This window comes from Solanum dulcamara, chromosome 10 (genome assembly GCF_947179165.1).
Source record: "Solanum dulcamara chromosome 10, daSolDulc1.2, whole genome shotgun sequence".
NCBI classification, from domain to species: domain Eukaryota; kingdom Viridiplantae; phylum Streptophyta; class Magnoliopsida; order Solanales; family Solanaceae; genus Solanum; species Solanum dulcamara.
The window spans coordinates 11059275-11073612 of NC_077246.1; positions in this window are offsets into that span (position 1 = coordinate 11059275).

Here is a 14338-nt window from a genome sequence, read left to right on the forward strand (position 1 = left end):
GGGATAGATTTGAGAGAAGTGACAGCACTTGGTTTCTTTTGATTCTTGTTTTGGTGTTTTAACTCAAGGTTTATTCTTCAATTGTAAGTTTCATCTGTTGGTGTTTATAAGCTTTCTAATACATGTTTTCTTCATATTTTATTTGGTTATTTATCATGATTATTCTAGGCTAAACTAGGGTTGTGGGAATTATGTCGACTTAACTAGAATAAAGCAAACGTAGTATTGATATTTATGAATTATTTTTGCATGTATTGTGATGTTTTTATTCAAAAGTCTTTCTTAGTGAGTACACTGATTAAGAAATTTTATATTTTCATTGCTTGACCGGGAGGGAGGTAATGATTAGGAAAATAATATCACAACAGAAATTCAGAGAGTCTGGCTTCGAAAGAAGGGATAAACTTCGTCTAAGTTACTTGAGATTGAGAGAAGATAGTACTCTGGGATCCATGACAAGGGTTAGTAAAATATATATTTTGATGTTGGGAGGATATGAATGAGATACGTCTAAGAAGGATCGGGAGGTAAATTAGATGTTACCTAACTCGGTAGATTTTGCGTGCAATACAATAAACGATATCACGAATACGATTAGCCTATTAACTCACAAGTCATGGGAAACATAATACTTGTCTAAAATTCATTTAGTTTACAACTTCAATATTATTTATTTGTCACCGCATTATTATTTTGTTTAAGAAACACAACCAAACCCCCCATTTTTACTTTATGCAAGTTTATTTTCGGGGAAGTAGCAGCTACGACTGAATAATGATAGCTAATAGAACTTTTTTCAACCTATTTTCTATGGGTTCAACTTTGACTCTTAGTTGGGTAAAATATACTGCTAACAATCGTCTATATCTCTTTTCAGAGGTGTAATGGAGCATTATCACCTGTGTAGGTCCCATATTTTTGTTTAAGACTTGATTTTTAGTCCATCTCCAATTATGGTGTTTTTGGTATCAAAACATTAGTATTGACATTGTGGTTATGAATTTACTAGCATGGAAGCAGTTGGAAGCCATTTGGAAGGGTAAAGCTTTGGAGTTATGAATTTGACACACGCGGTCTACATTGAGGTAAGCTATGACTTGTTGTTCTTAAGATTTATCTTGAGAATATAAATTCATGCTGACTAGTCAGAATTTTTATTGGGTTGTTAGTGATTTATTGATGGCACTGGATATGGTACTTATCTCTGGCTACTCATATTGTCACATATTCAAGGTCTGGTCATTATGATCCTTGTTGTTTAGGATTCAAGGTCTGGACCTATTACTCTTTCAATCGTAGATTCGAGGTCTGGACACTTGATCTCCAGTCATAGTCTAAGCTTTGGGAACATTATCCTCTACAAAGGTGATACCTATTGGCATGGTTGTATTAGTTCTTTTGGGATTCCTATTCGTGACTCAAGGATCAAGCTATGGATTCTTCGATTACGTATTTAACCGAGTTTCTTTCTCACCAGTTACAACTCTTCTATGTACTCATTTGGCTTATGGGTCTTTTCAAGTTGTTTGCTTAAACTGGTGCACGAGTGTAGCTTCAAGGCTTATAGGAGTCAAGTGAATTTATAGTTAGTTGTTAGATTTAATTTCTTCTCTTTCCTAGACTCGTGTGCTTTCTTTATTAGATTTCTATTCATTTGACCTCTGTAGTGTTAATTCTCATTTTTCATATTATCTTTACTTTTCAAGCTCAGCGGCTCTATGATGCCAACTGGGTACTTGTTATTTTGGTTCTTATGTTATATTTTGTATCTATTTTCATGATGCAGGTTCGAACTCTAGTTACGAGTGTTGATTTTGAGTTGGTTACAAGAGGATTCAAAGACGAAGGTGAGCTAATGGCTTTCTGGACCGTACTTTCTCCTTTTGTTTAGTCTTTGACTAGTATTTTGCTTTTTATGCAATTTTGTATATTTTGGTCCACTTTTGGGACTTGTACTCATTTGTAGTAGCTCTGTATATGTGACTACAATGATTTGGGATAGTATCTCTATATATTGCATATACATTGATTATGTTCTTACCTTCTGCTAGCTATATTAAATTGCATCCTCGATTGCTTGTTGTTTAGTGTATCTACTAAGTATATCAGTTACTATTCATTCCACACTATGGGTTGTGTGGCCTTGTAACACCCTGTGTTGTCCTAACCTAAACTAGGCTTGATGACGATGAGAGAGGTTGAGGAAAATGGACTGTACCAGTTGTTATGAGTCAACCAACAACTCGTAGAAGATTCTACGGATCGTTGGATGGACTCGTGGTATTAGGACTCAAGAGGAAGAATTTGATCCAAGTGTGAAGAGGAATTACAAATCACCTTACGACTCGTAAGGATGTTGATAACTTATAGGAACGAGTCATAGAGAGTCCTTGCTTAGGTTCTAAAAACACAAGTCTTAGTACTTTGGTTATGAGTTAATATGACAAACCATAAATAGGATAACGAGTCGTAGAAATGAATCATAGAAACACCTAATATAAAGACAAATTCCATACCCTTAATTTAACACCTACAGGTCAAGTTGGCAACCAATCAAAGAATTTACTGGTCGAAATAAGGACTCGTATGAAACGTTCAGCGACTTAGTTTCTCAGGAAATGCAGAAACCTATAGGATGAGTTGAGTTTATGACTCATCGAGTCCTTAATTACTTGTAGACACGAGTCGTAGACCCCAATATTTTCAGCCCAATTCCACAACTGAAGATGATGACCCGTAGAAGTTTCTACGAGTCGTAATGACTACTCGTAGGTGATTGTTTTATGATTTTTAGTAGGGGTATATTGGTATTTTCCCACCTCTCTTAGGCTAAAACCATGATGTTTTATAACTAAATTAGATCTCTTATCAGTACTTTGTACGCATAATACTCTCATTAATACTTAGATTATTTGAGAGCGAGGATTTGAAAAGAGGAGAAAGGCTAGGGTTCAAGTTCTTCAAAAAGGGTCTTTGAGTTCTTGATTGATCTTTGATTCCAGGTATGTAAGGCTAACTAAAGCATGGTTCAAGTTCTTCCATGTGCCCCTAAGTATACGATTGGTTGAGTAATAAGTGATATAAGTCTCCTATGAATGAATCTTTGAAACATCTATTAAATCCTAGTATATTTTGGCATAATTTTGCATGATTGATAGTCTTTATGAATTAAACACTTAATATAGATAATTTTATTTCTCCCTACATAAACCTTATTTGAGTATTAACTTTTAATGTACTATACACTAATTGAGTCTACAAGTTTGATTAGTGAATGTTGAATGAGCACGAGCCAAACTTGAGTGGGATATTAGAAGTCTAAATGATTATTGATACGTGTTCTGGTGAATCATGAATGAACCTTGAAAAGAATTTCTAATTGAAAGAAGTGATGATTGAGTTGATTAGAGTCCAATGTGACTAGATGTATTAATTTGTATAAATTGATTAATTTGAGTCTTATGAGTATATTGAGTCTTGGAAGGAGTATTGAGCACCGATTTGGTTAAGAGTGTAGTTATAACTCAATTCCCATGAACTACATTGCCACCGTAGGATGGAGGGTTAAACTTCTTAAGTCCCAAAATAATAGACTTTAATTAATTGTGGATCCAATGATGGTGATTCATCATTTACCCTGGCAAGGTATTAGATTTTGCCTGCATTATTTCATGATATAGATACAGGTGTTAGAAATCCTCAACAGGCACATCATTAATGAACACTTTTACTCTCTGAGTTGGTTAGTCCTTCTTACATCCAGAGGAACTCTGGATTAGTTATCTTTTCTTTGAAGTATTTTTTTGGGTAGACATGGACTTGTCATTGGCACCTTTTGAATAGTATTAGAAGCTTTATAGACAGATAGATGATAGTGTTGAGTAGATGTTTTGGTTTCCAAAACTATCCATATGATATGGAGTTGATTTGAGATTTGCTTTAAATACATTATTCTTCTTGAAATATTAATTTGGTTAGCCCGCTTGAATGTCTTTTAAATTGATGTTGAGTCTTTTGATGGGTGATTGAATATGTGATAGAACCAAGTAGTTTGCTTGGAGATCAACAATGGTATTTCAGTGCTGGCCACGCCCAGAGTACCCTCTCGGGGCATGATAAATTTGGTATTAGCGTAGAGTTCAAGGGTCCTAGGGAGTCTATAAAGTCATGGCTAGTAGAGTCTTCCTTATGGGTATGTTGTGCACCACACTTATAATCAGGAGGCTATAGGACATTCAGAATTATTTTACTTTTTCATATTTTGAGTTTGAGCGAAAGAGTTTAACTTCAAAAGTCCCTTCCTAATTCATGCATTACGCATCTGTAGATAATGCTTCCAAAATGTACCGCCAGTCATAGGAACACCAACATTACTGAGATCTCTTAGTATGAGATGCCCCTACCTTCTAGAGTGAGAACTAGGGGTTGACATACCCGATTTGCAGAGGAAACCCAAGTGTCTACTACTTAGCCTGCACCGACTTCAGAGGCTAATTTCTGAGGAGCGATTGCTATGCTCACTCAACTGGTAGCTGCCTGGAATGGTAGCCAGAGTTTACCAGTTCCTAGTTCTAGTTCTCAAGAGCCATCTGTTTCCACAAATATTAGAGACTTCTTGATAATGAACCTACCAGTTTTCATTAGTTCTAAGGCTAAAGAGGACCCTCAGAACTTTATCGATGAGATATGGAAAACACTGAAAGTAATGCATGCTACTAAGATTGAGGGGGTTAGGTTGGTTTATTATTATCTCAAAGATGTTGCTAATGTTTGGTATAACTAATAGGAGGAGAATGGTGGTAATGATGCTGAGCCTGCTATTTGGGATGAATTTAAAGAAGTGAAAGTTGGTCTCCCAACTATCTAGATATGCTCTAGAGATGATCCCATATATGAGATCAAAGATGAGGATGTTTGTCTCTGGCTTGGGGAAACACGTAGAGAAAGAGTGTAAGGAATCATTACTGATTTCTAATATGGATATTTCTAGGTTGATGATGTATTCCAGAAGTTTGAGGATGATAAAAAGAAATAAATAGAAGAGAACTTGAGCAAGAAGGCCAAATCAACTAGGCCTGAGAACGAGCAAAGATAAAGTAAGGACAATAAGTCCTTCCAGAAGAGGTCTTATAACTATGCTTAGTCGATAGCAAGTGAACCTGACCCCAGCCATAGGTATGACTAGAAGGCACAGAGCCACCTGAACTTCATACCGCATGGTTCTTAATCCCAAGCTAGTGTGGCTCTAGGTTCGAAAGGAAAGCCACGTTGTAGTAAATGTGGCAAACTCCACTTGGGAAACTATTGAGATGGAAGTAATGGTTGCTACAAATATGGTAAGATAGGTTATTTTCTGTGGCAGTAACCAATGTAGGGCGGCATAGCCCAATCCTCTGTTGTAGCACACCAACTCAAGGTAATCAGAGAGTTACAACTACAGGTATGAGCAGAGGTTCAAATCGCCTATATGCTATGGCTAATCGCAAGGATCAAGAGAATTCACTGAATGTTGTCAATGGTATGCTTTAAGTTTTATCTTTCAATTGTTATGCTTTGCTTAACCTAGGTTCCACCTTGTCATTCGTGAATCCTTATGTGGCTAATAAGTTTGATATAATCCCTGAGTGCCTTCTTGAGCCTTTTAGAGTATCTACCCCTATTGGTGAATCTCTCTTAGCTGAAAGGGTCTATAGAGATTGTACTATGTTAATCTATAATAAGAATACCATGGCTGACTTAGTTGAGTTGGACATGGTTGATTTTGATGTGATTCTCAGCATGGACTAGATTTATGCCTATTATGCCTCTGTTGATTGTAGGACTCATATTGTTAAGTTCCAATTCCCAAATGAACCCCTCTTAGAATAGAAGGGTAGTCTTGTAGTGCCTAATTGTAAGTTTATCTCCTACCTTAGGTCCAGAAATTTTATCTCTAAGGAGTGTATCTATCATATATTTATAGTCAAAGATGAAAGGGTTGAGTCTCATATTCTCAAGTCAATCATGATTGTAAATGAGTTTCCTGAAGATCTGCCCAAATTCCCTCCTAATAGGGACATTGACTTTGGGATTGATGTCCTTCCAGATATGCAACCTATCTCTATTCCGTCATAGAGAATGGCTCCTACTGAGTTGAAAAAATTGAAAGAACATCTGAAAGATCTCCTACATAAGGGATTCAACAGGTCGAGTGTCTCACCCTTGGGCGCTCTTGTCCTTTTTGTGTGAAAGAAGGATGGATCATTGAGATTGTGCATTGACTATCATCAACTTAACAAGGTCACCATAAGGAATAAGTATCCCTTTTTCATATTAAATGATTTGTTTGACCAGCTTCAGGGTTCCACTTTCTTCTCAAAGATAAATCTCAGATCAGGCTACCACCAGTTGAAAGTAAGAGAATATGACATCACAAAGACCACTTTTCAAATCCGGTATGGTCACTTGGAGTTTCTTATTATGTATTTTAGTTTGACTAACCATCTTTTATTATTTATGGACTTTATGAATTGAGTGTTCAAACAGTACTTGGACATATTTGTGATTGTGCTTATTGGACATGCTGGTCTACTCTAGAAATGAGGAGGAGCATGCCAATCATCTCAGAATTATTCTTCAGACTCTCAAAGATAGGGAGTTGTATGCTAAATTTTCAAAGCGTGAATTTTGGCTTACTTCTGTGGCATTATTAGGCCATGTTATATCCGATGAGAGTATAGGAGTTAATTTTGATAAGATTGAAGCAGTAAAGAATTGGCCTAGGACCATATCCTCAACTGATATAAGAAATTTCTTAAGTTTGGCTGGTTACTACCGGAGCTTTGTTAAAGGTTTTTTTCATTTATATCATCTCCATTGAATGAGCTTACTTAGAAGAAGGCTAAGTTCTAAGGGTCAGAATCTTGCGAGAAAAGTTTTCAAGAGCTGAAATTGAGGTTGACTATTACTCCAGTTTTATCCCTACTTGAGAGGACAGATGGATTTGTTATCTATTGTGATGCGTCCAAATTTGGATTGGGTTGTGTATTAATGCAGAAGGGTAAGGTTATTGCCTATGCTTCTAGGTAGCTTATAATTCATGAGAAGAACTAACCAACTCACAACCACGAGTTGGTTGCCGTAGTATTCGCTCTTATGATTTGGCAGCATTATCTCTATGTCATACATGTTGATGTGTTCACAAACCACAAGAGCCTAAAATATGTATTTACTTAGAAAGCACTAAACCTGAGGCAGAGAAGATGGATTGAGATGATCATGATATAAGCATTCTCTACTACCTAGGTAAAGCTAATGTTGTTGCTGAGTCTCTTAGCAGGTTATCTATGGGGAGCACTACCCATATGGAAGAGGGAAGAAGGGAGTTAGCTAAAGAAGTGCATAGGATTGCACGTTTGGGAGTTCAACTTATTGTTGCTAATGATGGTCGTACCATTATTTTGAATGGGGAAAATTCATATTTAGTTGTAGAGGTAAAAGAAAAGAAAGATCAAGATCCAACTCTCCCCCAATTGAAAGATGATGTCCACAAGAATAAGGTAATGACTTTTTCCAAAGAGGGAGATGGAGTGTTGAGGTATCAAGGGAGGTTGTATGTTCCAAGTGTTAATAGCATTCAAGAAAGAATTATTGTAAAGGCCCATACCTCAAGGTATCCCATCCATCAAGGTTCTACAAAGATGTACCACGACTTAAGAGAAGTATATTTCTGGAGTGGAATAAAGTTGGATATAGCAGAGTTTATATCAAAGTACCCAAACTGCCAACAAGTCAAATTTGAACACCAAAGGGCTTGTGGGGTGGCTCAGAACATTGAGATTCTTGAATGGAAGTGGGACATGATAAATATGGACTTCATTATAGGTTTACTGCAATCCCGCAGGCAGCATGACTCTATTTGGGTGAATGTGGACAGAATGACCAAATCAGCCCATTTCTTACTTGTTAAGACCATAGACACCACAAAGGATTACGCCAAATTATACCTTTAAGAAATTTTCAGACTTTATGTGGTTCCTTTGTCCATCATCTCAGATAAGGGAGCTTAATTCACTACTCAGTTCTGGAAGTCGTTCCAGAAAGGTTTGGGTTCGAAGGTGAATCTTAGTACTATTTTCCATTGTCAAATAGATGGTTAGGCAGAGCGTATTATTCACACCCTTGAGGATATATTGAGAGCTTGTATTATCAACTTCAAAGTTAATTGGGATGAACACTTTCCACTTATTTAGTTCAGTTACTATAATAGCTTTCATTCGATCATTCAAATAGCTCCATATGAGGTTTTTTACGGAAAGAGTCATAGATCATCAATTGGTTGGTTCAAAGTTGCAGAAGCTGAGTTGATTGGACCATACTTTATTCATCATGATATGGAGAAAGTGAATATTATCCAAGAAAGGTTAAATACTATGCAAAGTCGTTAGAAGTCCTACACTAATGTTAGGAGGAAAGACTTGGAGTTTGTGGTAAATGATTGGGTGTACCTAAAAGTTTCACCTAAGAAGGGAGTTATAAGATTTGGAAGGAAAGGAAAATTGAGGCCCCGATACATTGGTCCTTATTAGATTATAAGGAGAGTTGGAAATGTCATCTATGAGTTAGAGCTTCACCCAGAGTTAGATGTCGTTCATTCGGTGTTCCATATTTCTATGCTTAAGAAATTCCTAGAAGATCCTTCACTTATTGTTCCTATAGAAAACATTGGAGTGAAAGATAGTTTATCCTATGATGAGATTCCCATCCAAATTCTTGATCGACAGATTAGTAAATTGAGGACCAAAGAGGTTGCTTTCGTTAAAGTTTTATGGAGAAATCAATTCATTAAGGAAGCTACATAGGAAGTTGAAGAGAATATGAAAGATAGATACCTCCATTTATTTGTGCCTCCTGATTATAAGTGTGGTGCACAATACCTTTTCCTATCTTTGAATTGAGGTTCATTAAGAATTTGAGTAGAAGAGTTTACGAATGCTTGATTGTTGAGCTCTTGATTGTATTCTTTCCTTGAGTAAACCCTTAGCATAGTCTTCATTCGAGGACAAATGATCCCAAGATGGAGACATTGTAGTACCTCGTGTTGTCCAAACCTAAACTAGGCTCTATGAAAATAAGAGAAGTATAGATCGTAGAATGGACTCGTGATGTTGGACTGAAGAGGATGAATTTGATCAAGTGTATAGAGGAATTACAAGTCACCTTACAACTCGTAAGGATATTGACGTCTCGTAGGAATAAGACATGGAGATTCCTTTCTTAAGTTCTAAAAATACAAGTCTCAATACTTTAGTTATGAGTTGACAAGACAAACCGTAGATAATGAGTCATAGGAATGACTCATAGAAACACCTGATACTCAGCCAAATTCCAGACCCTGAATGTCACTCCTACGGGTCAAGTTAACGACCCATCAAAGAGTATACAAGTCATAATAATGACTCGTATGAAAAGTTTAGAGACTCACTTTCTTAGGAAATTAAGAAACCTGCAGGACGAGTTGAGCCTACCACTCGTCGAGTCCTTGATGACTCATAGACACGAGTCGTAGTCTCGTAGACACCAACATTTTTCAGCCAATTTCCACGATTGAAGATGATGACCGTAGAAGTTTCTATAAGTCGTAATGATGACTCGTAGGAGACTATTTTAGGATTTTCAGCAAGGGTATATTTGTATTTTCCCATCTCTCTTAGGCTAAAACCCTAATGTTTTAGGACTAAATTAAGTCCCTTATCAGTACTTTATAAATATAATACTCTCATTAACACTTAGATTATTTGAGATTGAGGATTTGAGAAGAGGAAAAAGGCTAGGGTTCAAGTTCTTCAAGAAGGGTCTTTGAGTTCTTGATTGCTCTTCGTGTCCAGGTATATAAGGCTAACTAAAGCATGGTTTAAGTTCTTCCATGTGCCCCTAAGTATACGATTGGTTGAGTAATAAGTGATATAAGTCTCCTATGAATAAATCTTTGAAAAATCTCTTAAATCCTAGTATATTTTGGCATAACTTTGCATGATTGATAGTTTTCATGAATTAAACACTTAATATAGATGATTTTGTTTCTCCCTACATGAAACCTATTTGAGTATAAACTTTCAATATAGTACACAATGATTGAGTCTAAAAGTGTGATTGGTGAATGTTGAATGAGCACGAGTCGAACTTGAGTTGGATAGTAGAAGTATAAATGATTGTTGGTTGGAGTTCTAATGAGTCATGAATGAGTCTTGGAAAGAATGTCTAATTGAAATAAGTGATGATTGAGATGATGTTTGAGTTGATTAGAGTCCAATATAACTAGATGTATTGATTTGTATAAACTGATTAATTTGAGTCTTATGAGCATATTGAGTCTTGGGAGGAGTATTAAGACCGATTTGGGTAAGAGTGTAGTTATAACTCAATTCCCATAAGCTATGTCGCCAGCGTAGGATAGAGGGTTAAACCTCTTAAGTCCCAAAACAATGGACTTTGATTGATTGTGGATCCAATGATGGTGATTCTTTCTTTACCCTAGCAAGGTATTGGACTGGTGTGATAATAAAACTGCTTCGTTGTACATCACCGGCTCATAGGTGATGGTTATAGGTTAGAGAAACTCCTAATTAGGATATAGTCTTGCATGATTGAATTATTATATTGAGATTGTAGATGATTGAGTCGATTTGAGAAACATTTGCTAAATTCTAAATTTTTGCATATCCTTTGAGTTGATTGATGAGCTTGTGGTAAGTATTTGTTGATTGTTTCTCCTTCCTTCTATTTTACATACTCATATATTCCATGTACTGATGTCATTTGTCCAGCATCATTTTATGATGCAAATAAAGGTATTAGAGATCCTCAACAGGCGTAACGTTGATGATCACTTCTATTCTCAGGTTGGTAAGTCCTCCTTGCATCTGGAGGCACTCTAGATTAGTTATCTTTTCTTTGAAGTATTTTTTTGGGTTACCATGGACATTTCATTGGCACCTTCTAAATAGTACTAGAGGCTTCATAGACAAATAGATGATAATGTCGTGTAGATGTTTTGGTTTCCAAAACTATCCTTATGATATAGAATTGATTTGAGATTTGTTTTAAATACATTATTCTTCTCAAAATGTTAATTTGGTTAACCCACTCGATTGTCTTTTAAATTTATGTTGAGTTTTCCTTTGAGTGATTGAATGTATGATAAAATAAAGTGGTTTGCTTGGGGACCAGCAACAGTTTTTGAATGTCGGCCACGTCCAAGGTACCCTCTCTGGGTTTGACATACATGGTGGTGGGTTATAGTGGGTGCCATCATGACTTGCATTTATGGATTATGACAAGTTGGTATCACATCCCCAAGTTCGTCGATGCCACTTGTATAAAGCTAACATCTAGTAAAATCCTATGGATCGATGCAGAGGCATTTATATCCTATCTTTGGGAGGCTATAGGATGTCTTTGGGAACATTTCTTCTTTTGATTCCTTTTTGTGTGTTAGTTAGCTTGTTGGTTTCTAGAATCTTACTTATGTCACTCTTCTACAAGATGGCTCACATGTGAAATTTTACGGCCCGGGGTGATGCACCCTGACTCTCATATAGAGCCTCAACTATGGGAAAAGGTTGACCCTGAGGTTGCGTGAGGACTACAACACCAGCACTGGACAAACAGAGGAGTCTAGAGCCACTAGCGGAGCCTTAGACTACATCTATTACTCTACAGCCAGTGGGGCCGAGACAAGAACATCCACTATCCCTACCAGCTATGGCTCCATATTTACAAGCGATTATTACCCAGTTGTTGTCCATTCTAGAGGGCATGCAGTAGGACCTATCTCCAACTAAGCCAGCACTGTAAAGACAGCCTACGGCAGCGGCTCCACGGGTTCAGCTGCCATTAACACCCATCATCGTCCAATCATTTACTACGATTGAAACCATACCAGTAAAAGAGTAGGATATGCTTGGAGAGTTCTTGAGATTTTCACCTTTGAGGATTTCCTGAGGTTAATATCTGAAATTGTTTAAGTGGAAAGAACTTTCTTATCATTCAATTCAGAAAGACGCCCACGAGTTTCTAATTACTTGTCATGAGCGGCTATATATATTGGGACTAATGATGTCAAGAGGAGACAACTTTGATGTGTATCAGTTCGATGGGCTAGCTAGGCACTAGTGTTATTCCTACTTAGAGACTAGACTAGTTGGGTTGTCTCGATTACTTGGGCTGTGATTTTTTAGGCTTTCTTGGGCAGATTTCTACCACAGAACGCCAGGGATCTACTCTATCATTACTTCTCTAGATTGGGCTCCGTGACTGCATCAACGTACGTGGTAAGGTTCCACGGAGTTCCCTAGATATGCTATATGATTTCCTACTGAGTAAAAGATAGTTTATTATTTTGTTTGCGGGTTGAGATATCTGGTATAGATCAAGATGATGGTTTTTATGTGCCACTCTTTCATAGATGTCATGTCATCAGGTAGCTTCAGTTGATTTTGTTTGAGGGGAAGGGACTCCTATGATAAACCTCGCCTTTATTTTTAGCAGGTTTAATCTATCCAACCTATTTAGGCAGTGCATCATGTCTTAGAGAGGGATCCATACAACCTGGGTGGTCATAATTCTAGCTAGAGTTCAAAAAGTTCACATCAGGGTTCTATAGGTCGTGGTGGCTATTACTTTATATTTTGTTCTTCTCAAGGCTTCTATGATTATAGTCAGTTGGATTATTGGTCTATATATTTCCCTCAACTGGGGACGATTGCACCAGCTCCACATTAAGCTCGACCAGCTCCAACAACAATATTTCCAGCTAGAGGTGGTGCCCAGGCTCAGGACCAACGTGGCGGTCATCAATAAGCTAGAGTAGGACCCAAGGGAGCCAGGTTAGGTGGTAGGTCTGAGGCATAGGGTAGAGGTAGACATGGACATTTTTATGTAGCACCAACAAAGGCTAAGGCTAAGGCAACAGGCATTGTTATCACAAGAATGATTATTTTATGCCATTAGGTAACCTTGGATTTATTTGATCTGAGTTCTATATTTTCATGCATATTTGTTTATTATGGTTCATGATTGAGTATGTATTCTGATACTTTATTAGTGTCGTGGCGTGACTTGACCACCATGGGTAAGTCTTTAGTAGTGGATCGGGTGTATATATCTTGTTTGGTGACTATCCAAGGGTGTGACACTTTAATTGATCTTGTTGAATAGGATATGTTAGATTTTGATGCTATGGAATGGACTGGTTATCCCTCCACTATGCAATATTTGATTGTTATGCCTTATCTAAGCATAGTATCCCAACGGTTGTATGGTAGGGCTCTATTAGTTGAACATCGATTGGGCTTATTTCTTATGTTCGAGCTTAGTGGTTGGTTGCTAGTGGGTTTCTAGTTTGTTTGAATTATGTGCAAGATGTTAGCAGGGATGGCCCAACAACCAATTTAGTCCTTATTGAGTGGGATTTCACCGATGTGTTCCCTAAATACCTATAAGAACTTCCCCTGGAGCATGATATTGTCTTTTCTATTGAACTTGAGTTAGGCACTCATCGTATTTCTATTTTTCTTTATCATATGGCCCCCATAGAGCTCAAAGAGCTTAGTAGTTGGCTTCACGACCTCTTGGGTAAGGGGTTTATTTGGACAAGTGTGTCTCCTTAGGGTGCTCTTTTCCTTTTTGTGTAGAAGAAAGATGAGACGATGTAAATTTATATTGATTACAAGTAGTTGAACAAGGTGACATTGAAGAATTGTTACCCCATTCCTTGTATTGATGATTTGTTTGACCAACTTTAGGATGTTGTGGTATTTTCTAAGATTGATTTGAGATCCATTTACCATCAGCTGAGGATTAGGGAGAGGACAACCCTAAGACCATATTTAGGATTTGTTACAACTATTATGAGTTCCTAGTGATATCTTTTGAGTTGACCAATGCCCCAAGGATATTTATGGACTTGATGAAGCTAGTGTTCAAGCTATATATTGATTTTTCCATCATCGTGTTCATTAATGACATCTTGGTATACTCATGGATGTATGAGCAGCAAGAACAATATTTGAGGATTGTTCTCTAGACATTAAGAGATCAACTTCTTTATGCCAACTTCTCAAAGTGTGTGTTTTAATTTGAGTCTACCGTACTCTTAGGGAACGTGGTGTCCAAGTATGGAATTATGGTGTATACAAGGAAGATTATGGCTATTCTTGATTGGATAGACCCACCTTAGTGAATGAGATTCATAACTTCGTTGGATTAGTAGGTCACTACAAATGGTTTATTGAGGGTTTCTCATCTATTCCAGTGCCTTTGACCTGGTTGAATTGCCTTGATGTTCCATTTAAGTGGT